This window comes from Camelus ferus, chromosome 31, assembly GCF_009834535.1.
Source record: "Camelus ferus isolate YT-003-E chromosome 31, BCGSAC_Cfer_1.0, whole genome shotgun sequence".
Classification (NCBI taxonomy): Eukaryota; Metazoa; Chordata; class Mammalia; order Artiodactyla; family Camelidae; genus Camelus; species Camelus ferus.
The window spans coordinates 15,159,181-15,181,105 of record NC_045726.1 but is presented as its reverse complement, the minus strand read 5'-3'; the positions used below and the strand labels follow the sequence as shown (position 1 = coordinate 15,181,105).

The 21,925-nt window shown below is 43.5% G+C and overlaps 1 long non-coding RNA gene across 1 annotated transcript; it reads left to right on the top strand.

Moving 5' to 3' along the window:
* Positions 1 to 362: 362 nt before the first annotated feature.
* LOC116660743 lies at positions 363 to 20,892 on the top strand. The gene is made up of 4 exons (XR_004316337.1): positions 363 to 539; positions 12,085 to 12,090; positions 18,631 to 18,640; positions 20,880 to 20,892. It is a non-coding gene; the product is annotated as an uncharacterized LOC116660743 (long non-coding RNA).
* The last annotated feature ends 1,033 nt before the right edge of the window (positions 20,893 to 21,925 follow it).

Below are 21,925 nucleotides of genomic sequence, written 5' to 3'. Positions count from 1 at the left end.
TCTCCTGCCAGCCCCATCCGGTTCCCTGGCCCAGAGGCTCTATCTCACTTTTTGCCTCTGAAATGGCTAGCTTCTAGGAAAGTGGAACTTACCCGTAAAATTCTATTGGTTCCCTGAGCTAAATCCTTATTGGTCCATTTGTAGTACTTCATTTGCATGGAGCTCACTCCTGATTGGTTATTTCTTTCACTCCTGATTGGTCCATTTCCCTCACTCCTGATTTGTCCATTTGTAGTACTTCATTTGCATGGAGCTCACTCCTGATTGGTTATTTCTCTCTCTCCTGATTGGCCCATTTCTACAAAGTTTGTTCCCAATTAGTCAACTTTTGTTATACCTTATTTGCATGTGATGTTGCAAAGTGTAAACTGGCAGCCTATAAAAGCCTGTGTAAACCTACAGACGGGGTCCAGAGCTTGGAGTGTTAACTCCTCTGGGCCGCCTGGCATAATAACCCTGAGTTCTGCAACTCTCCGAATGCTGCTTGATCTCTCGCCCGGATCCTGGTTGCTGTCACAACTGAGCTGTAACACTGAGCTGTCACATGCTTTTCTGCAGCAGGAGGATGAGAGAGGAAAGACATGGGGGGTCCTCCTGTTTCTGGGAGGTTCAGAAGCATAGTATTTCCCAGGTAGGGAAGAGTCATAGGTAGTCCCTTCCTGCTCTGTGTCCTGCCTCCAGCCACTGGCACTAGGGCACAGAGAGCGAAGTCGTGACCACGAACACGTGGCCACCCTCCTCAGACACGTGTAGAAGCTGAGACCCAAGTGACTGCAGCCCCATGGCCACTTCATCAGTCAGAAACCTCTGGAGGCAGAAGCCAGGGCTCTTGGCCTCTGGCTTTCCTTTCCAAATCCTTGCACAAATCTCGAAGTCATACTGCTGCCACGGTGGGTTTGAAGTATCAGTGAAAAGTACCATTTTTGAGAGCCCACAGTTTGTCAGGGACTGGGTCCATCCTTTCCATGGCTCCCTGAAGTGGTTGTAATCTGTTTTCCAGATGTGGACCTTGGGTCTTGGACATTAAGAAAAGTGACAAATTGATCAGTTTAATTCCAAAGACTGTGAGTTTAACTTACCCTCCACTCCAGGGTCTCAGTTTCGTGCCAGCTCTTGTAATGAGGCATCTCTTTCTGGTTGTGTGCAGAGAAAGAAACCAAGATCCCCGAATCCCAGCCAAGATGGTCCCCTCAAGCCTCGGGGCCATGTGCATAGCTGAATCTGAAGAGAGAGAAGAAGGGGTACAGGCAGGAAGAATTGAGGACCCACCACCCTCTGCTGGGGCTCTGACCCTGGTCCCTGAGGACCTTTCTCAGTGAGGCCAGTGTCTCGGGCCAGTTCACCTGATCACAACACCCATGCCAACTTCTTCCCACCCTGACAGCGCTCAGCCCAGCCACCCCCGACCTTGCCACCCATCTCTTGTGTGAAGGCAACATTTGGTAACAGTTTAAGCGAGCCCTTAGGAGCACTTTAGGGTTTACAAGGTTCTGTTACATTATTTAAACCATACATTGTTCTTCAATGCCTAAGGCAGAAGTTTTACAGAGGGAGAAACTGAGATTCAAAGACATTAAGTGCCTTCCCTAAAGCGACACGGCCGGAAACAGGAAACTCCGGGACCGAGTCCCACGTCTCCTGAAGGAGCCCGGGAGTTGATGCAAAACAGGTCTCCCTGCAAATTTAGGCACGTTCCTACTGATTCATATCCACACCGAAGTGGCAGCTCCACCCTTCCCTGAGCACGCAGGGGCACCTATAAGCATCTCCATCTCTCCTCTGAGACTGTTGGCCATTAAATTATTCAGCATTAATCCTGCTTGCTCCTAATCCCCCTGCAGCTTTTCATGAGTAACTAGTACTTGTCTTAATCACATCCGAGGCACAGCTTTATACGGCACTTGCAACAACGCGTTCAATTATGATTGATTGGAATTTAAGTTCTGATTTCTCTTAGAACATAATCAGTCCTGAATGGGGAATTTTTACAGTGACAATTAAAATAATGAAAGTGAACTTTAAGTGACATTCAAATAGCGTCACCTGGGAATAGCTCCACAGTGCGGGCCTCCCGCTGCATTCTGGGAGCTCTGGCGCTCAGCGGGCCTTCCCTTAGGTCGCGCACCACCATTTGGAGTAGGATGGGGACTGGGGCTCACCCCTCACTGTCAGCCCTTTTAAAACCCTCTGCACGTTGCCTGCTACTTAATCATGTGTTTCCCTGGGCTGATTTATATTTACACCCAAAAGGCATGTTAATTGTCCAAATTTGTAAACAGTCACCAGATCACTCCGTGGAGGGAAGCTTCCTGCTTTGGGTATGGAAACAAGCCGAGAGGTATGAAGGGTCTCTCTGAATCGTGGATCTGGGCCCTTTGAATGCCACTGATCTGAGACACCAGCCCCATGCTGAGGTCCTCCTAAACTGGGTCCGATATAAAATAATGCATCTGGCTGGGAGCCTGGAATTCCGTCCCATCTCTACTAACAGAGAACGTGGGTGGTATGACCTTGGGCTTTACTCTTACGTGAACTTGCTACACACAAAATAAAAGAAAATTCCATCTAAGACAGAAGGAGATGAGGTTCACATCTTAGACTCCTAGAGTAACTTGTTTTCCCTTCCTGACCGGGGACAATAGAATGAGCACCTATTCCTCGACCAGATTGCCCTGGCATTAGCGGCTTCTGAACTCTAGTTCCGTTCGATTTCATCTGTAACAAGTTATTTTAGCCTCTCCATTGACTCTTCATCACCTGCTAGGCTTCCTGGCACGTCTTGTTTAAATTCATAGTTTGACTTAACCTGGAATGCCTTCATCCCTTGGCTTCCCTGTATCCCAAACTGCCCATCCTTGAAGCTCAGCTTGTTTGTCCATCTTCTCATCGACAGCTTCCTTGGCAATGACAAGCCAGCCCTGCTCACTCCTCTCCCTGGCTCTCCCCGAACATTACATTTAATTGAGCACTTTATTAAGGTGTGAGCAGTCTTAATTGTGTTGGAACCAGAAGCTACCTTGAAAATCTTGTTTATTTTTTAATAAAGTAACAGACAGTGATAAAGATGGTTAGTGAGATAAGAAAACGAAAACCAAAATTGGCAGAAAATGTGTTCTCGCTTTGTGGAATCCCTGAGAGCAAGAGTTCATTCCTTTCATTTCACAGCTGAAAAAAACGGAGGTTCAGATGCTGTTCCGTGGCTCCTCGATGACTTTATTGCAAACAGGTTCCTCCCACTAGACTGCAAGCAGGGATGCTGTTTTAAACCTTTTCTGTACCTGTCACAGGGTCAAACACAGTTCAAGAGCCAGGGCCAGTGTCCACCAGGTCTCTCCAGGAGATGAGCAGCATTCATCACAAATGTAGGGAGGATTTAATAAAGGGACCTTTACAAAGATGTGGGTGTGGCTTCAGGAAAAGTACAGCCCCCTAGTTGTAGCAGTGTAATGCAGAGGGGGTATAACCACTCCCGGGCTTGAAGGAGCAGAACCTTGGAGGGGTAGCTGTTGGGAGAAGGTCGTCTAATACAAACTTAGGCTTCAGGAAACGGAAGTGAAATCTGCCAATCAGCAGAGACTGAACAGGAAGGATGCCTGACACAAACATCCTGATCTCAATCTGCTCCCAACCCTCTGAACTCTGGCTGGTGCCCCCCACTGGCCAAACTCCATGGAAACCCAGAGGTCAAGGGCTAGTGTGAACCACCATCCGAGTTTGCCAGGACCTGAGAAGTCTCTTGGGATGCAGGACATTCAACATAAAAAACCACAAGTGTCGTGGTCAAACCATGAGGGTTGGTCACCTTAACAAGAGAGCGATTCACAGAGGCCAACTTACTGGGCATGATGGAAAATGTGGAGAGTGAATTTAGCGGAGAAATCAGGAGACATGTACTATGAGGCCACAGTAAATATTTGTCAATTTGAATAAAGAAACACGATTACTGATATTTCTGAATTTATGTATATTTCTTCCTGCTTTATTACCTCAAGTTCAAGTTAGGGGAATTTTTTCATTGTTGTTGTTAACAGAGGTGCTGGGGATTGAACCCAGGACCTCATGCATGCTGAGCATGCGCTCTGCCACTCGGCTATACCCTCCCACCTTCCCAGGAGAATTTGAGAGAAAAATAAGACTTTCTGATATCTTAATTTCCCCAGTTTTAGCTCATTTCCCTCAGGTTTGTGGATAACTTCCACCCTGCTGACCGTTCCAGATAGCTTGGAAGACATCACTGCCCTTCACTCTTCACATCCAGTCCCAGGACTGTGCTTCACCAAGTGCCTGCTCTAAACCAGCCACCATGCCAGGTGCAGGGTGTCCACCCGGAAGCTAGTGCAGGACTGCTAATCTCAAGAAGCCAGCAGTCTGCAGGAGAAGATGGAGCTATCTTGAGTTAACAATATCAGACGTTAGAGGTGACAGATAAAGGTAATCCATAGTTTTAGTCCTAGTTATGCAATGAGACATAGGAGTCCTTTTAACTTGGCTGCAGTTTCCTCACTTCTAAATGAAAACCTGGGACCCTCTACCTTCCCACGCTGTGACTAATGGGCACTCAAGGGAGGTGCCCAATCTATGTGAATTGAGGGAGTCAGGGCAGCTTTCCCAGCAGAGGCAGAAACGACGCAGAATGAATAATGGATCATGCTGCCATGACTCAGTGATTACAATATGTTACCATGATTCAGTGGTTATTGGCTGACTAATTCCCACAGTAATCATTTGAGGTGGATATTGATTACCTGAATCTCGCGTGTAATGAACTTTAGAGAGCTTGTGTTCTTTCCACGTTGTGACACAGCCAGTAACTCCACTTTGACTCTAAGGCCCACGTACTTTCCATTACACCGTGCTGTCTTTCCAAGAAGCTTTGAAACAGGGGTATGACTTTAATTGTTGTAGAGGGAAGAAAATAATCAAAGTCTTCAACTTTTTCTAACCTCAGGCTTTCAGAAATATATCCTTCCTTTCCATGTATGAGATTGAAAAAATAAAACAAAGACCACGATTGCTCACTCCTTTCTGTTATTTGCAACTTTTTCAACGTGGCTTTGCCGTTCCTTCCATAAATAATTGAAGTCTATTTCCCTTCCCCTTGAATCTGAGCTTTTCTTGTGATTTATTTTGGCTCGTATGATGCAGTGGAAGTGAAATATGCCAGATCTAAGCATAGGGCTTAAGAGACCATGGGCAATTCTGCTCTCTCCCAGATCCCTTCTCAGCGCCTGTGTGAAGAAAGCTCGGCCGAGCCTGGTGGAAAGGGCACAGGGAGTGGAGGCAAGGCATTCCCTCTGAGGCCATCCTATATTATCCAGCTTCCGCCCAGCTCAGAAGCTGACTGTAGACTCATGAGTGAGACTAGCTCGGACAAAAGTAACTGTTCAGTTGAGCCTAGCCCAAATTAGTTGTTTGCAAATCACGAGGTAAATAAAAGGCTGTTATTTTAAGCCTGTAAGCTTTGGATGCAGTAAAAGCTCACTGAGTCGCTCTATAATTACTGGTGTCATCCTCATTTCATCATTTAAAGTGAGTCAGCCTTATAATCTGAACTTCCTGTAGACCAGATGCTATCTGGGAAATGTCCTTAGATCCTAACTTTTAAAGCCCACTGTCCTCATTTTCCTTCTCCCCAAACCTGTTGCTGAATTCCAGGATGGATTAAGTCAGTGTGCCTAGGTATGCAGGAGTGAGTTTACCTGAGCACCAAGATAGCTACTTTGATACACAATGGGTTTGACAGTGGCCAAGACTGTTTACAGAGTAGACAATGAAGAAACTATATATATATATATATATATATATATATATATATATATATATATATATATATATATAATCAAAAGTTAAATGGGGAAGGGATTATTTAAAAGATTCCTTCACTAAGGATGAATCTCTATCTTAAATTTTCTAAGTCTAATATTTCTTGATATTTAGACTTAAAATCAGCTCATTAAAATGTCTATTTTTAAACTTTAAATGTATTTTTTCCTTCAAAACTAACCCAAAGTTATCCAGCTTTTTAAAAGTGTTTCACCAAGAAATCTTTTATATAATAAAAATTACTAGCCTTGCAAGGAAGCAGAGAAAGGAAACTTAACATCAAGAAAGAAGACACTCAATAGAAGAAGAGCTCTAATAATCTAAATATTGGAGTTATTAGTTAAGATTTTCAAAATAACTGTGATTAAGATATTAAACAAAATAGACAAAAGGGTAGAATTGATGAAAATATAAAATTACTTCAACAAATAATAGAATCTGGAAGGTAAATCAATAGCTATTCTAGCATTACAAAATACAATATCTGACATAAAGTACTTATCAGGTAAGTTTTAACATCACTTGGCACAACATAAGACAAGATCAGTAAATTCAAGCACAGCTCAGTAGAAAATATGCAAAGCAAAGCACAAAAAGGAGAAAAGAATGGAGAATGAAGAACAGAACATTAAAGAGGGATGGGCCATAATCAAAAGGTCTAACGTATGTATAAGTGGAGCTCAAGAATTAAAGAATGAGAAAGATACTTGAACAGAAGGTAATATTTGAAAAATTAATAGCAAGCAATTTTTTTAATTCAAGAGAGAGACAATAACTCACATATGCAAGAAGCTCAGTAAAGTATAAGCAAAATAAGGAGCAAAAATACAAAGAAAACATAAAACATATCACAGTCAGACTGCTGAAAACCAAAGACAAAAATGATAAAAACAATCACATTAGCTTCATGACTTCTCACCAGAAAACACACACAAACACACATATACACATACAGAAATGATGTCTTTAAAGTGCTAGGAAAGAAAAAAAAAATCAACTAGTTCCTACAAACAGTGAAAATATCCTTAAAAAATAAAAGCAAAATAAAGACATTTTAAGATGAACAAAAGCTGGAAGAATGTGTCACCAGTTCTTCCATGAGAAAAGTAATGATATTAGTTGTATATGAATAGAAAGAATTGAAGAATGCCAGGAATGGTAAATATTTGGGGAAATAAGAAATTTCTGTATTTAACCTTTCCTAATTTTTTTAAAAAGACATTAAAGTTTTAAAGCAAAAACAACAGCATTATATTTTGAGGCACATAACACGTAGTAGTAAAATGTACAACAAAATCACAAAGTAAAGGATGTACTGGTGTAAATTCTTACACTATGTATGTTCAGTGTCATGTTAATTAATGGTAAACTATAAGAAATTAAGGTGCATATTGTATTTCCCAGGACAACTTTTTTTTTTTTTAAATGGAGGTACTGGGGTTTGAATCCAGGACCTCGTGTGTGCTAAGCATGTGCTCAACCACTGAGCTACATCCATCCCCCTAGAACAACTATTAAAAATACATCAGTAAGTAAACTTATATGTGAACGAGCCAAGAACTTTCATTAAAAGGCAGACGTTATCAGAGTAATTTTTTAAATGCCCACTGACGTGCTGTTAACAAAAACTATACTTTAAATATAAAGATATTGACAGGCGAAAAGCAAAGTAATGAAGAAAAAGGATGTGCACTGTGAAAACCCTAAATAAGGAAGCTGGTGTGACGACTTTGTCAAAGTTGTCTTCAAAACAAAAAGCGTTGCCAGAGACAAAGAGGAGCGTTTCACAATGGTAAAAAGAGTCAGTTAATCAAGAAGACCCAGGGACCCTAAATGCTTATGCACCGAAAAACAGAGCTTCAAATAACATGAAGCAAAAAATCAATAGAATTCAATGGAGAAATAGTCTACCATCTCAGCTGAAGATTTTTAACACTCCTTTAGAAATTGTCAGACCAAGTAAAGAAAAATATTAGTAAAGGTGGAGAAGGTTTGAATAACACTATCAATCAACTTGACCCTGATTTATAAAGCATTCCATTCAACAAGAGCAGAATACATCTTATTTTCAAATACACATGGAATATTCACCACACTATAGCATGCGCTGAGCCATCAAACATGTCCCGGTACATTTTGGGCTGAAATCACAATGAGATTATTTTACGGTCGAAACAGAATTGAATTAAAAATCCACAAAAATGGTATCTAGGAAATCCACAGATATTTGAAAATTTAGCAACATGGTTTGAATAAGCCATACATTGGAAATTAGAAAACATGTTGATTGCCTAAGGGTGATAAATCACTTGGTATAATAGGTTGAAAAATGACCTCCCAGAGATGCTCTTGTCCTAACTCCTGACACCTGTAAATACGTTACTTACTTGGTCAAAAGGCCTTTGCAGATGTGGCTGAGTGTCCTGCAGCAGGGAGAGAGTCTTCCGTTATCTAGGTGGGACCAGGGTAACCACAGGGGTCTTTACAAGAGGGAAGTAGGAGGGGTAGAGTCAGAGAGAGAAGACGTAAGAACAGAAGTGAAGATCAGAGCGGCGAGAAGTTGGTACAGTGTTGGCTTTGAAGATGGAGCAAGGAGGCCATAAACCAAAGTTTGCAGGCGGCTTCTAGAAGCAGGTAAAGGCAAGAAAATGAATTACTCCCTGGAGCTTTCAGAATGAGCGCTGGCCTGCCGACACCTTGATTTTAGTCCAGTGAAACTGACTTTGGACGTCTGACCTCCAGAACCACGAGATAATAAATTTGCTTTGTCTTCAGCCACTAACTTTGCGGTCATTGGTTACAGCAGCGATAGGAAACTCAAGCACAAAAAATGGGAAAATATTTGAACTGAACAATAATAAAAACACAATATATTAACATATGTTGGAAACAGCTGAAGTGCTACAAAGAGGTAAATGTGTGCCTTAAAATGTTCATCCTATAACATGAATAACAGAAGCCTAAAATCACTTACATAACCTTTTGCTTTAATAAACTAGAAACAGAAGAGCAAATGAAACCAAAGTATGTAGGAAGAAGGAAATTATAAGGATTGGAAGTCCTAAAGAGTGAAAATCATACTAGCAAGATAAACCATAGAAAGAAAAATCAAGAAATCAAAAAATTAGTTATTTGAATAAGAAAATTTAAATCCTGAAGAAGACAGCTCAAGGAGGAAAAAAAGAGGAACAAAAAATTACAAAATCAGGGCTTTAAACAGAGAATATCACCACAGAACCTACAGATATTAAAAGGATAATAAGGAGAAATTATGTCTACAACCGTGTGCTAAAAAACTGGACAACAAAGATGAAACGGGAAAACTCTTTTAAAAACACAATTTACCAAAACTGACAGAAAAAGAAATAGCTGACCTGGACAGTCCTATATTTATTAGAGAAACTGAATTCATAATTTAAAACTTCCCCACATTGAAAACTTCAGGCCAAGCTAGCTCTTCCGTGAAATTCTATTAAATGTTTCACAAAGAAATACCTATATTCACAAAGTCTTTCACAACAGGAAGAGAAGGAAACATTTCTCAATTTGTTTTATGAGGCCAGCATAACCTTAATATGGAGCCTGATAAGGACCTCACAAGAAAATAAAACTGAAGACCAATATCACTCATGAACATAAATGAGCATGTAGAGGAACCCATCTTATGTTTTCAGCTGGGACTCCGTGACAAAAAGACAGATTAACAAGAGGAAAACAGTTTATTAATGAGTGCAGTGCACACCACGCAGGAAAAAAATCTAAACAGAAAGTAACTCAGAGCAGCAGCTTAGAACTCCAGGTTACATAGCATCCTCAACAAAGAACAATAAGTTGTGGAGGAATGACAGGACAAAGCAAAGCAGGTTTAGGCTTCCAAGGGCGGCAGACTGTGGGAAGGTAAATCCATGGGAGGGGACTGATGGCATGAGGTTTGTTTGCACATTCCTCTTGCTCTCTCTGAGCTGATAAGAATTTCTCTTGCAGTAAAGAGAAAATTTATATTCTGTGTTTAGGCAGAAAAAGGGGAAGTGGGCTTTTTCCACATTTGCTGTTTCTTAATTGCCTTCAGCTCGAAATAATTCGTATGTCAGAGTCACGTTTGGGGGTGGCATATTCTGGTTCCCTTCAAAAGCAAAACCCTTAATAATTGTTAGTAAATTAAATCCTGCAAGACATACAATGTATAATATATCAGGATAAGGTCAGGTTTATTCTGGGAATGTAGGTTAGTTTAAGATTTGAAGGTCAATCAGAATAACTGATCACATTTTTTAAAAAAAGGAGAATGTTCATAAGATCATTTCAAAAGGCATATAAAATTTTACCACTTATTCATAATAAATAAAGAAATAGAAGGGAATGTCCTCAATCTGAAAAAATAGAATGTATGACAAACTTATAATTATCATCATTTTTAATAGATAAACATTAAAAATATTCAGGGTCAGAATCAGGAATAAGGCAAGGATATTCACTCTTTTAACTTCTATTCAATATTATACTGAAGGTTCTATTCATAGTAATTAGGCAAGAAAAGGGGGAAAAAAGGCATGAGTGTTGTCAAAGAAATAAAACTGTTTATTTGCAAATGATAATAATTGTGTATACAGAAAATCCAAAAGAATTTCCAAACAAAACAAAACAAAAATAAAAACAAATAGATCTAATAAGTGAATTTGGCAAGATCTGAGAATATAAGATGCATATACACATATCTATTGTGTTTTTATATGTTAGCAACCAACAACAGAAAAAAATAAATTAAAAAATCAATACCATTTATAATGGCATCAAAAATACAGAACTCCTGAGAAGGAATTTAACAAAATATGTTAAAAAAAAAAAACCCAGCAAAATATTGCTGAGAGAAAGTAAGACTTAAATAAATGGAAATATATACCATACTCATGGGTTGGAAGATGCAATATTATAAAAATGTCAGTTCCCTTCAAATTGATCTGTAGATTAAGTGCAGTGCCAAGCAGAATCCCAGCAAGCAATTTGTAGAAATATGTTACTAAAATATATATAGAAAAGCAATAGCCAAAACATTCTTGAAGAAGAAGACCACAGCTGGAGGATGAACACTATATGATTTTAAAGGTAACTGACAAGCTGCGATAAACATGGCAGTGTTGTGCCGACATATGGGTGTGCAAACTGATCAATAAAACAGAAATAAATTCATGCATAACAGGTCGTATGATTTTTAACAAAGATGACAATGCAATTCAAAAGGGAAAGAAATGTCTTTTTTAATGGATAGTACTGGGTCAACTTGAAAATTGTAAAAAAAAAAAAAGAGCCATCTCATATGGTATTTTATTTCAAAAAGACACCTGCACCCCAATGTTCATAGCAGCACTATTTACAATAGCCAAGACATGGAAACGAGCCTAAATGTCCATCAACAGAGGACTTGATAAAGAAGCTGTGGTATATTTATACAATGGAATACTATTCAGCCATAAAAACCGACAACATGACGCCATTTGCAGCAACATGGATGTTCCTGGAGAATGTCATTCTAAGTGAAGTAAGCCAGAAAGAGAAAGAAAAATACCATATGTGATCGCTCATATGTGGAATCTAAAAAAAAAAAAACATAAATACAAAACAGAAACAGACTCACAGACATAGAATACAAACTTGTGGTTGCCAGGGGGACAGGAGGTGGGATGGGACTGGGATTTCAAAATGTAGAATAGATAAACAAGATTATACTGTGTAGCACAGGGAAATATATACAGGATCTTGTGGTGGCTCACAGAGAAAGAGAATGTGACAATGAATGTATGTATGTTCATGTATAACTGAAAAATTGTGCTCTACACTGGAATTCAACGCAACATTGTAAAATGACTATAACTCAATAAAAAAATGTTTAAAAAATTGAATTTGACCTACACCTCACATTATATTAAAAAAAATAACAAGTTGGACTGTAGATCTAGCTATAAAAATAAAAACTATAAAGCTTCTAGGCAAAAGCAGAATACTTTTGTAACCAGGTGGTAGATAAAGATTTCCTAGAGATAATGATAAAAAGCTCCAACTGTAAAGAGAAATAAAACAATAAACTAAATTTTCATCAAAATTCAAAACTTTTCCTCATCAAAATGGAAAATTTTAAAATGAAAAAGAAGGCCACAGACTAAGAGAAATAAAAGGTTATATGTAAGCATTCAAGCCATAAATATATAAAAAAAAAACCCTCCTACAAATCAGTAATAAAAAGACCAAAGAAATTAATAAAAATAGATAAAAGTTATGGAAAAACATTCACAAAAATATGATTGGCCAATAAATGCATGAAGAGATGCTTAGCATGTTTTAATAGTGAAATGAAATTAAATGTAAAATAAGATTTTGCTGTACACTTGCTAACATGGCTGAAATGATCAGCTGGAAATGTCGGGAAGATGCTGAGGAACCAGAAGTATTGTGCATTGCAGATGGGGCTGTAAAAAGAATAAACCATGGTGAAAAACCGGGAATTTATTATGATTCATTAATTCCACTCCTAGTGTATTTGCCAAAAATAAATTTTAAAAAATACACATAAAAAAACTTGCATAAGAGCATTTATTTCAGGGTTATTCATAATAAAAGATTGGAAATCACTCCATAGCAGGGGAATGCGTTACAAATTGTCATGTACTCATACAATGTCATATGACTCAGCAATTTAAAATGAACTAACAACACACATCACAACATATATGAATCTTAAAAGCATCATGCATGAATGAAAGATTCCAACCATAGAACAGCACCTTTATGTCATTCCATTTATATGAAGTTCAAGAACAAGCAAAACCACTCTGTGCAAAAGGAAGTTCGAATAATGGTGGTTTCTTGGGGTTGAGGAGGAGGAAGATAGACCGGAAAGGAAAACATGGGAATTTTTAGGGTGATGACAAAGTTCTATATCTTGACTGAGATATTGGTTCAAAATTAATTGAACTGTACCCTTAGGATCTGTGTATTTTGCTGTATAACCAGACCAAACCAAAAAACACCAATCTCACCCTTGAGCTTTCTCTCAAGGGAAAAACCCTCTGAACCAAATTTACATCTTCCTCCAAGCCTACCCAGAATGCAATTGACCAAGAAGGCTAGACCTCCCCAATGCCGACCTCAGTTCAACAGTCTACGGATAAAAGCCAGGGCTCTGACTTCCGGGGACAGGAATCCAGGCAGGGCTGTAGGACTGTGAGATGTTCGGTTAGGGGTAAAAATGTCCCTCAGCTGGTTATCCTAGGCTTGCAAAACAGGGACTAGAAGTCTAAAGATAGACATAAAGGCACTCAGCAGTCTGAGAAACCAACTCAGAAAGGGTGTTAGCAGGAGCTCCTCATGGGAAGGATCTCATTTAGACTCTCTCACCGAGCAGAGATGGGACATGTATAAGCCGAGGTTTGAGAGTAAGGATATAGGGCACTGGGGACGTCTAAAACCAGGAACCGGGGCCCCCGGCATAGGGATGCTGAAGTAGGCCCCAAGTAAGGGCGCTTGATCATGCTGGAAGTACAGTACAAGACTGGAAGCAAGAAACCAGGAAAGCTTTATTGCGGTCCAAGAGAGAGCCCAGGTCAATGCGAACCTGAAGTGTCCAGGTCAGACTGGAGCCATCACTGTCGGTGGCTTAGTTTACCCTCTACAAAGGCCGGGTTAAATTGGCAGATTAAAAATAACCAGTGGCTACTCTCCTACCCACGCCAGGACGGATGCAGGGTCAGAACACTGAAAGATTCTCATCTCTAAATAGCCACAGCCACGCAAAGGTGCACATCCCCCACTAACCTGTAAGCAATGCTAGAACTCACACCTCTAGTTGTATAGTTTTAGATAAATGTGTTTCTAAATGACATACAAGTGTCCTGGTTCTGCCAGCATAACAAACCAGCTAGCGATCCGCTGTAAAGCCCTGATGTGTGTTAGCTTATCCGTGTGCCCCCAGTCTGGGTACAGTGGATTATAAGGGAGGTACATCTGGAAGGCAGGTCTGATTATGGGGCACATGAAAGCACTGGGCACTTTTCATGGTGAGGGGAGGCACACCAACAAAAATTTGAGGAAGGAGATCCAAGCGGAGAAATTCATTGTTCTTACCGTGGGGCGATGATTTCAAATCCTCTTGACCACACTTTGTGTGACCAACACTGCAAAGAAGCACTAATTCCCAGCTAAGACTGAGAGGGCGAGGTGAGTGAAAGGAGGGTCGTTCTTGGTGCCATGCTCCACCTCTCACCGCAGTACCACTCAGATCAAGCTCAGCCAGGCTCCCTCCTGCCCTCAGCTTCCATCCTCCCAGCTCTGCAGCTGTCTTTCCTACTCCTGTGGTTTAGGGTCCTGGTCTATGATTAGTAATTCACACCAAGGTGATACTGGGTGATAAAAAATTAATAACAAGTCAAAGAGTTAACGGTTATTCAAATCAACCAACCAGCAGCAATATACTAGCTAATTGACTTTCAATCCATCAGACTTTAGACCAAAGGAAGAGAGTGGTGGGCATTCCAGGCTGACCAGCGGATATTATGCACCAATATCTCAGTTTCATTAAGCACCAGGCATATGCCTGCCTCCTACATAACCCTTGCCCCATGATGTGTATAAGAACACCTTACAGTCCTCAACACACTCTCAGTGAAAGTCTGACTCATGGCTTTTATTTCTCTGGATTTCAGTAATAACCACAAACATACATTTAATGAGCTCCTACTGGGCGCCGGACACAGGTGAGTGCTGGGGATGCTGAGGTGAACAAGGCATTTGCCCTGCCTCCTATCAGCTCACACCATATTATCTCTGCTTCTCTCTGCTATGTGTACCCTCTCTTAAACTGAAGTGTGGCATATACTTAATCCACAGTATTTAAATACATGCATGCGTGTTGGAGATACAGCATCAGAATAAATGATCTTGTTACATGAAGGTGAGCAAAGAGACACACCTCCTTCCTGCCCTCACACAAGTTGCCCACTTACTAGTGGAGAAGAGAGATATTACCATCATACCCAAATTCTAAAATATGAACGCTGATAAAGGTTAAGGAGGAAAATTTGCAAATCCCTAAGAGGGAGCCTGCATGAGTCTGGGGATTTGGAGAGGCTTCCTTGAGGCAGTGGCGTCTGGGGCTGCGAAGAGTAGGGAGAGGTAAGCGGCAATCAGGGGAAGGAGCAGAGCAATAAGGTCAGTCTAGGTGGAGGGGATGGAAAGAACCAAAGTCGTGAGGCGGAGGACCATGGCACGTACGAGGAACTGAGGAAGGGCTGTGTGCCCAGACTAGAAAGCAAGAAGACGTGTCATCAGACTATGTCTGGGGAGGCAGACAGGACCCAAATCTGGTGGACCGTATGAAGGAGTTGTTCTGTATCCTAGCATTAATGGAGAACTACTGAAGGGCTTAAAGAAACGGAGCAACAAAGTGGAACAATGTAAGTCTATAAATTAAGAAAGAACCATTGGATGATCTTTTAGGTTCTTCCATCTCCAATAGTCTATGATTTTGTAGCCCACAGGTACAACCCCTCCTTTGGTAATTATCAGCACCAGTCGGACACAGCTGATGCCTCCTCTGGGCACACTGTACAACTGCACTTCTCTGGGGCCTTGGAGTTAGGTGTGGCCCGTGGCGTGCACACAAAAGGAACCTGGGAAAATATGTTGAGAACCAATATGTGATTTCCCAGCTCCACGTTGGCCACAGTGGCCAATAATGCTTTAAATAGTGGAGCACTGAGTCCTGAAGTAAAGAGAATGGGGAACACAACTCTCAGACAACCGGCAATGTGATACAGGGAAAATGGGGTGCAAAAGAATGGCCACGTCCCAGGTCTCGGACGAGTCCCTGAGATGCGCCCCGCCAAGTGAGGGTCCTTGGGTTTGTGCAGGAAAGAATTCAAGAACGCGCCATAGTAGAGTGAAAGTAGACTTACTTGGAGAGATGCTCACTCCGTAGACAGTGCGGACTGTCTCAAAAGGCGAGAGAAAGGCCTAGGAGTTGCACGTTTCCAAGCAGAATGAGGGCCAGCTTACTCGGAAGGGAGGCAGCAGCCTCGGAGGAAGAGGGTCAGCCAGGAGAGTGAATCGGCCACAAGGTGCGGGGTCGGTAACTTCATGTGCTAACAAGTGGGAGGGTTATTCCAACTACTTTGGGAAGGGGCTGGGATGCCCAGGAATTGGGCCATCCCCCACTTTTTGACCTTTTATGATCAGCCTTCTAACTGTCAGGGCACCTGTGGGAGTGCCATTTAGCCTGCTGTTATATTACAGTGAGGATATGCTGAAGCTCAAGGTCTACTGGGAGTTGAACCTTCCACCATCTTGGTGCTAATTATTGTGTCATTCTTTTAATGGCTGTGCCCTGCCCCCTTCCCTCCTGTCTCAGATGGACAAGGAAAGTAATGAACTAACTAACTAACTAACTAACTAACTATATCTTTGTTGTTTGAAGCGACTGAGAATTAGGATTGTTTGTCACCACACCACTGCTTATACAACTCCCAGGAACATACAACCAACACATGTCACCAAAGACACTGGAGTCCATTTTTTGGTCTATGGCGTCTAGTTGATGCTCAAGAAATGTTTTAAAACATCACAACCTCAGAGCCGACGTTTTCCAAGCCATTCCCTCTGTGCTTTGTTTACCCCACCCCTGAAATGGAACTGACCTCACTCCTGGAACTGCGAGCACTGGACGCTAATCAGAAGATGACCAAGCGTTGACGCTTGTGAAGAGCTCTCCAGATGCTACATAACCGAGCGGGCTGGCACGGGCTCCTGGCCCTGGCACGAGCACACATAGAAAGCCGTTGCCAATCCCTCCCTCCAGCCTTCCCCCACCATTCAGCGAGAAATCCAGGCTCCGCAGGAAGCTGTTCGGTCTTTCATGCTGCAGTGATGAGAGCAACTGTAATTAAGACCTTATAGATCCCACCTTGTTTCTTCAGCCTCTGAGGAGTGAGCTGGTGTTTCTGCAATCCGAGTCAGGGAAGGGATGCGGCAGTAACATCCTCTGCATCCTTTGTCCTGCTGGACCCCTGGCCGTCTCTGACGCCGGCACTGAGCCAGCTCCCACTGTCATCCCAGCTGCCACACACACACACTCACACACACACACGCACACACACCATATTTCCTCATGTACACTCTCTCACATTCTCTCATACACACACCTCATTCAAACACATCGCACTGCCTCTCGCACGCACTCACACAACACCGGCATTGCCATCAAAGGGCAGAAAGAGTCCAGGAATCACCCCCTTGTGCCTTGGGCAGAAGCAGAGTCACACTGGGGGTGAGGTGACTGAGCCTCCTGGTCTGGTGGGGGGAGGCGTTCTGTACTGATACAGGCTGATGCTGTGGAAAACAAACCCACAGGCAGACAGCCCCCAGCCAACACATCCTTGTCCCTCTATGCCAGGGAACGGAGAGGACCCGGGATTTGGATGTAGGAGTCCTGAGTCTGAGACTTGCTTCTGCTGAAACTGCCTGTGTGATCTCGGACAAGTCACTCAATACGCTAAGCCTCAGTTTCATCATCCGTGAGATAGACCCAAGGACTAAATGGGGGGAAAAAGGTTTAAAAACCAGATTTGCAAGCTCACAAATCTCTGCTCAAATGCCTTTTATTCTCATGGGCATCACCATCACTACTAACCAAAAATGTGCTTTTCTGGGTAACCCCGAATTCCTTTCAGTTTGATTCTCCCTAAGGAAGTGATCCTGGACTGTGTCCTGGGCCTCCCCTCCCCCACCATGATGGAGGGACTCCCCACTTTGCCCTTGACTGAAGCCACACTAAGGCAGAGAAGGGGACCAGTGAGACCCTGAGAAGGAGACAGGAGTGAAGCTCTCATTCCTGGCTTTGAATAGGATCCAGGTGGCCCCTGGGGGTGGAGGGTCTAGTGCCTAGAGAGGGAGGGTGGATGATGGACAGAGGGGGGTTTAGAGAGGAGAGCTGTCTCCTGGGAAACAGGCCTGCTACCCCTTCCTCCAGCTTACTCTCCATTGTTCGCCACTGAATGCTTCATTTTCTTGGTTGAGCGCCTCGGGGCAGTCCCAGCCCTTCCCCCACCTCCTCTGGGCCCCGCCCACCGATCCCCTCCCCTCCCCCCTCCCCGCACTTACCTCTAGGCAGCGGCAATCAGATCACACTCTCAGGACAACTTCAAGAAGGAAATGTTCTTAGCAGGTCTCAAAAAAGTGAAAGAAGCGGGGTCAACCAGCTGTCCCCATGCAAGTTTGAACTCGGAAGCACTTCCGGCGGACGGAACCGCCCTCTCACCGGCCCCCTGCTATAGTCCTTGCGTGAAACACTTCGCGGCACCCAGGGTCTGCGGCAGGGAGGCAGAGGCCCAGTGTTTTGGACTCGCTTGCCCACAGGAACCTGTTCTTTGATTCTAGGAGAGACCACCTGCTCTGTCTGCCGTGACACTTAGTGGTTTGCTTTGGGCAAGTTAATGGACTTGTCCAGGCTCCAGGTCCCGCGTTCACAAGATGAGGAGGGTGGGCTAGGTGTCCTCTCTCACGCGGGACATTATGACCTGATGACTCTCAGGGGAGCAGGGAGCCCCCCCTTGGAATTTTGGACAACATTTTTTTGTGCTTGTTCTGACAGTCCAAGTGGTAGGGCGGGGACCATGGCCTCAAGTCAGTTCCCTGGGAAGTCCCAGCATCGGAGGAAGGTTCACACAGAAGAATGGGATGAGGGGTGGGAGGCCCGTCAGCAATGAACTCGCACCCTGGAGCTCAGTAAAGGGAGAGTCTGTTTCAGGGGAGAACCAGCAGAAGCTGAGCCGTAGTGAAGCTGGGGCGCAGAGCAGCACCCCATGGGGCAGCAGATGTCCAGGTAGACAGGGGAGCTCCCTCTGCCCTGGGCGTCAGCAATATTAACACCCAGCGACCCCTTGATACTTCAGAAGAGACAGCGCTGTCGGTTGATCACACCATTTCCTCTTCCTGGGCACGCAGGAGGACTACATTTCCCAGGCCCCCTTGCAGTTAGACTGGGTCTCCCTTCTGGCCAATAGCACGTGGGCAAAGCATCGATGCAAGGCTTTCCCAGGTCTGGCCCTTACAAGCGCCTTCTTCTGATTTCTTGGTGACCACAAGGCCTGGCTACGTGTGATATCAAGTAGAGATGAACTTTAGCTGGGTTCAGCCATTGAGGTTTGAATGCTTATTTGTTGCCATAGGCATGCCCACTTTTCTGAGCAACGCAACGCTTCAGCCCTCAGGTGTAAGCCGGTGAAACTTTTTAACTGTTGTCACCTTGTAAATACAAAGTGCCTGGTGTCCCTCCAGGCTGAGATCGTGCTGGTCTCATGACTGCTCCAGGTGGACACGGCAGGTTCTAATAAGTTGCCCCCGACCGGTGTGGGTCTATCTCAGAATGTGGTTAAAAAAAAAAGTCTTGAAAGTGAGAAAATTCCTTCATGCATTTCTATAGCAGAAGAGGAACACACCTACAAAGGCCTTCTCTAGAACACTGACTAAGGAAGCCGATTCTGGAGCAAAGCAGCCAGCGTCTTCATCCTAGTTCTAACACTTACCATCTGTGTGACCTGGGGCAAGTTGCTTAACCTTCCTGTTCCTCATTTTTCTTACCTTTACTCCATAAAGTTATTGTATCAGTGAGTGATTTTTGTGTAGCCTCAGAACCCCGTAGCTTAAATTGTGTACGTATTTATTGTTGCTCACGAGTCTGGGGCGAGCTGGGTAGATCTGGTCTCACTCACACATCCGTGGTCGGGAAGTTGGCTCCACGGATGTGTTCTGAGTGAGCTGACGGTTGGCTTGTCCAGTGGCCTCGGCTGGAACAACTGGGCTTGTGGCTTATTCCAGACGGTCTAGGCTTGTTTACATGGCGGTGTCTCAGGAGTCCAGGAGACAGATGTGTGGAAAACTCAGAACCGGCCCAACATGACTTCCACCTCATATTCTGGTCAAAGAAACTCATAAGATCAGACTGACGGCCAAGTAGACTCAATCTATTTTGGGGGGAAAAGTCATATTGCAAAGTGGGAGGAGGCGAATTTGTTAATGGGGGTTATCACTGCCATCAGTCTTCTTATTTGTTGTGTCAATACATGTAAAATACTTACACTCATGTTTGAGATACAGTATATAGTGAATGTCCAACATACATGTACAATTGTTATCTCCGCTACCTTCCTCCTCTGTAAATTCTTCACCGATGGAAATAGTTGACCATATATTGTGTGTATTAAATAAGCTCATTAACCATTTTGCCTAATTTTTCTTATTTAACATTCACAACCATCCTAAGGCATAGATTTCATAATTGTTTATTTTATCAATGATATAACTTAGGCTCCGAGAGGTTAAGTAACTTACCCAAGGGACCAGCCAGTCGGTGGCAGAATCAGGATCAAACTGAACCCAGGCTCTTGGTCACTAAAGAAATAGCCTCTACAAGCTTAGAAAGAACTTTATTTCTTACCTACGTATGAGAAGAGCCACCCCCAGTTCAGAGCAACCTACTTCTGTCTCTGGTCCACTTGGTTGACGGTGGGCCCAGGGGTGGTACGCACTCGGCTATGGGAAGAAGGTGAGAAATAGGGCAGGTGTGCAGAATGATAATGTGACCTCTAAGTCAACAGCCAAAATATGTGAGCGCTGAGGCTGGGTGGCCCCCAGCAATGCCATGTGCCCCCCTACTCTTGGGCTTCTCAGCTCCCCCAGAAGGTTGCCAGATAGAAGGGTCCCCAAGGGTCAGGGCAACCGTCTACCTACCTCTCTCTTCCACATCAGGACTTCCCAACAATTGAAGGCTAAGCTGTCAGGCCCTTCTTGTCGGGACCTTGGGCCATGGCTGGGAGACGCATGGGCTTAGAGCTCTATGCACGGTCATCTCTCTCGGGTACCAGTGTCGGCTCATTCCTCACCTCCCCTCTCTTGCCTGCCCTCGCTGCTCACAGCAGGATTGGCTGGTGCGTCTGGCTCTAGGAGGGACCCTCCCTAGGACAGGGGCAGGTGTACCTAAGGGATTTGCCCCACCCTCTGGGAATTGTTGGAAGGCAAATTTTTCCATCTAAGCACATCTCTATGGGTTAAGTAAGCCTGAGCCCAGTTTGCCTAAATTGTCTCATTCATGCCTTTTCTTCTCACTACCGTGTTGGCCCAGACACCTTTGACCTTATTTCTAGTTCCTTGTAAGAACTAGAGGCCTGCCCTAGAGTCCTCAGCCTTGCTTAAACTCATAAATCCAGTGATGCTCTTGCTGGTGGATTCCATTTCCCCTACCCTCAAGATGTAATTCTCCTCAAGGGCTAACTCTAAATGGATGAGAAAAATACTGAAGCTGTGCGTGGACCCAATGGCAAATGGCGCTGTGATCAGCTCCCCAAATCCGCTGTGAGAACAAGAGTTAGAGAGATAATCTGAGTTACTGTTACCGCTACCCTAGGCCTGGAACAAGGATGCCCTCACCTGCCGGGGGTCTGAAACTGCATTGCCGAATTGCCTGCCTGAGTTTGCGGGCCTTTGAACGCCGTGCATTCAGCTGCCCCACACCTCACAGGGCGCAGCCCCAGATGTTGGGTTCCTTTTTCCAGCTGCCACATCACTCGTGCACAGCTTGCGTTTGCTCCTCAGTGGTGCGAACTACTCTCAGACAAGGGACAGCTCGGAGCTGAAGTCTATTGAGTTGTGGCCAAACCCAAGGCCTTTGATAACTTAATTACAGTGTTCAATGGCTTTGGGGATTTTTCTTGTTCTAACTCCATGAATCTTCTCATGGGTGATAAGGATTGAAACCAAAGATAAGAATTCTTTTTTTCCTCTCTTAAAAGAAGAAGAAATGAAAAAGAAAAATCCAGAAGCCACGTGAAAAATTATTTATAGCCCTCACTCCTAGGTTTGCCTCTTTCTAGGATACTGGGGACTATTTGGATACACGAAGGACCAGAACACGGGGCTCCCTCAGAGAGTGTGAGGTTTGTCATTTCCAAGTACCAGCTGTGTGGCCTCCGGAGACCTCCTGAGCTCCTCCGCACCTCGGGTTCCCCATCTGTGAAAATGAAGGTGATAATGGTTCCTACCGTAAAGGGTCGTTATGAGGATA